Source organism: Mirounga leonina, unplaced genomic scaffold (genome assembly GCF_011800145.1).
Source record: "Mirounga leonina isolate KUSES-001 unplaced genomic scaffold, KU_Mleo_1.0 Mir_53, whole genome shotgun sequence".
NCBI lineage: Eukaryota > Metazoa > Chordata > Mammalia > Carnivora > Phocidae > Mirounga > Mirounga leonina.
In genome coordinates this window covers 92119133-92122773 of record NW_023270807.1, presented here as the reverse complement: position 1 = coordinate 92122773, position 3641 = coordinate 92119133, and the positions used below count along the sequence as shown (strand labels likewise).

The following is a 3641-nucleotide window of genomic DNA, read 5'->3' as shown; positions in this document are numbered from 1 at the left end:
TCAGACAGTGGCTAAACCTGGTATAGCAGAGAACTAAATATTTGGGGATTGGCCAGGCACCTCCCTCTGTGCATGAAGAATTAGGCCTGTCTATGTGATATTTCCATATGGACTAATTTGGACTTTCTAACAACATGTCAGCCTATAGACTGAATGTTTGTGTCCCCCTGAAATTTAGATGTTGAAACCTAATCCCCAATGTGATGGTATTTAGAGTTGGAGCCTTTAGAAAATGATCAGGTGATGAGGGCAGAGCATTCATGAACAGAATTCAGTGCTCTTATAAAAGATACCTCGGAGAGGGGGCCGGAGCCAGGGAGAGCATGGCCACCCTGCGTCGGCTGGGGGAGGTTCCCCCGAGCTTGCTGGTCTGCAAAAATCCAACTTCGGCCACGACAAGTCGCGCCACCTGCATCTTGTGGAGATGCACTATCACAACTACAGGGTTTCATTTCTGATTCCTGAATGCGGGATTCTGTCAAAAGAACTGAAAAACCTAGTCATGGAAACTGGACCCCATTACTTTGTGAAGAACTTACCTCTTCATGAGTTAATTACACACGAATTCATCAACACCTTTGTGAGGGAAGGTTCGTGCTGTGCACTAACATACGATACAAATATCGATGAAGATAATACTGTGGCCCTGCTGCCAGATGGGAAATTAATTTTATCACTGGATAAGGATACTTATGAAGAAACTGGTCTTCAAGGTCGTCCATCTCAGTATTCCGGCAGAAAAATCATGAAATTTATTGTTTCCATTGATTTGATGGATTTGTCCTTTAACCTGAATTCTAAGAAGTATGAAGGAATATCTTGGTCTTTCAAAGAAAAGAAGCCATCGAAATTTGATTTTATTTTGGCTTGGCATCATACAGGTGCAGAAGAATCCACAGTGATGTCATACTTTGCCAGTTACCGAATTCAGGAGCATCAGCCAGAAACAGCCCTGAGCACGGTGACCGAGCTGCGGTGCCCGGTGCTGCGGAGCAGCGCCCGCCGGGGGGCGCCAGAGGCGGCCTGCCGCGCTCCCGAGCTGCTGGACGGGCTGGGCGCTGTCTTCAGCCACGCGGAACTAAATAATGAGCCTGATAACTTCATATCAACCTTTTGCCGTCCTCAGCCGAGCACAGTGGTGGCCAAAGCCTGTTTGTGGTTTCATACTTCCAGAGAAGATCTGTCTCCTCTTGGAACGGCTGTGTCGCTACTTTGATGAGCCCAAGTTAGCTCCTTGGGTTACGTTGTCAGTACAAGGCTTTGCAGGCAGTCCTGTTTCGTGGAGAGAAAATGAACATGGTTTCGAAAAGGAGGAAAACATTCATAGGACTTCGTGATTTCTTAATAATCAGGACTATTGGCTTCAGATGGCTGTTGGGGCGAATGATGACTGCCCACCGTAAAAAATACAAAACTTAAAATCAAAAAAAAAAAAAGAGATACCTCAGAGAGTTCACCCATTTCTTCCACCAGGTGCAGACCCAGAAAAAAGTCAATTATCTGTGAACCAGGAAGCAGGTCTGTCACTCACAGACACTAAATCCGTTGATACCTTGATCTTAGACTTCCTAGCCTCCAGATTTATAAGAAGTAAATTTCTGTTGTTGATAAGCCATCCAGACTATGATAACAGTCAAAATGTTTACATGGTGACTTACCACTTCTAGAGAAAGTGTTCAAAGAGAAAAAGAGGGGGAGTACATTGTATTTTGAGGATAACTTGGAAGTTCTGTAGCTTCAGATTAGCTCTCTTCAGTGGGTAGAGATGGTCAGAAAGGTTCATCTAGTTTCAGTGGGAGGACATATAGACCTCACTTCCTAAAGAAAGTTAAGTTGTAAGAAAAGCACGTGGAATGAGAGATATTGTTGAAATACCTTTAAAATAATATCTACTTTTTTTTTTTTTAAGATTTTATTTATTTATTTGACAGAGAGATAGCGAGAGCAGGAACACAAGCAGGGGGAGTGGGAGAGCGAGAAGCAGGCTTCCTGCCGAGCAGGGAGCCCAATGTGGGACTCGATCCCAGGACCCTGGGATCATGACCTGAGCCGAAGGCAGATGCTTAACGACTGAGCCACCCAGGCGCCCAATAATATCTACTTTAAAAACCACGTTTAAAGATATACTGTTATGAACTCATGTATGTAAATACATTTAATGTGCTCTAAGCTGTTGCAGTTATAATTCATATTGATGTTCATATTGTTCCATCTTTGGCTTATGTAAAAGATTCTTCAAGTTGGCTATCGGTTCTCTATAACATGTCCTAGTTTTCCCTGATAGCTTTTTGTTTTCCCTGCTTTCTGTAATGACAAGGTGTTTTAGGCCTATCTTGTGTAGTTTGTGTCCAATCACTGCTCATTGCTACTCGGTCATTTCTCGACACTTTTTTTTTCATGGCCACAACTAGAAAATATTTTTCCTCCTTTTTTTTTTTAAGAGAAAATAAATTAGGAGTTCATACTTCTGCACTCAGTACGAATTAAAGATGACAAATATTTTACCTAACTCATCAATCTTATATCTCTGCAGCCTTACTCCCATTCATAAATCCTAGTTCTTAATGAGATGAGTATAATTACTTATTTGCTTTCCCATAATGCATACTCAATCTCTTTATTCTCAGAATGAAAATATAGTTACTAACATCAACTGTGATTACTGAAAACAGATAAAATATTTTACATTTTTGTCCTACAAATAAATTCTACTTGGAATATCTAATCAAATTATTATATTTTAAGTTATGTGGGACACATTTCTGTTTATTTTGCTTTCAGTTTTAATTTTAATTTTATTTTTATACCTGTAAAACATTTTTATAACTCCAAAGTATATAAAAATATATTATGCATATTGTTAGCTTCTATCTCTGTCTTTACCATCTCTCTTCCACTTATAGATAATTTTTTTTAAATGTTATAGTTTATCCTGACATCTTTATCATTTAAGTAAACACACATACACACTTATTCACAACCCCTTATAGACATATTTGACAGTATATTATGGAGAGCTAATAAATGATAGTTGTAGGAAAATTCATCCTTTCTAATTTCAACTGCATAGAACTCCATTGTATAGATGTTACTGAGTTTATTCATTGAGTTTTCAGTTAATGGTCATTGTGTTATTTATAGCCTTTTGTTATGAAAAATAGCGCTACAATAAATAATAGTTTCTCATATTATATTGAGAATGCATAAGGTTTTTATCTTATATTTTCTCTAAAACTAATCTTACTTTGATAATCCTCATAGACATAACTAAAACTCTAAATATTTGGGCTAAAAAAAAACACATTGTGGGGGCGCCTGGGTGTCCCAGTTGGTTAAGCGACTGCCTTCGGCTCAGGTCATGATCCTGGAGTCCCTGGATCGAGTCCCACGTCGGGCTCCCTGCTCGGCAGGGAGTCTGCTTCTCCCTCTGACCCTCCTCCCTCTCATGCTCTCTGTCTCTCATTCTCTCTGTCTCAAATAAATAAATAAAATCTTAAAAAAAAAAAACACGTTATGAATTTTACAGTAAACTTAATATTTTAGATTCTACCTGAATATCTATTTTTGTGCAAAAGCATAAGCAAAAGAAAAATTTGTACAGGTGAAAAGGACACCAAAATGTGTAATCAAGTTCCCGTTCC

The 3641-nt window shown here is 39.2% G+C and overlaps 1 pseudogene; it reads left to right on the top strand.

Moving 5' to 3' along the window:
- Positions 1-323: 323 nt before the first annotated feature.
- LOC118001470 lies at positions 324-1403 on the top strand (annotated as a pseudogene).
- Positions 1404-3641: the final 2238 nt, after the last annotated feature.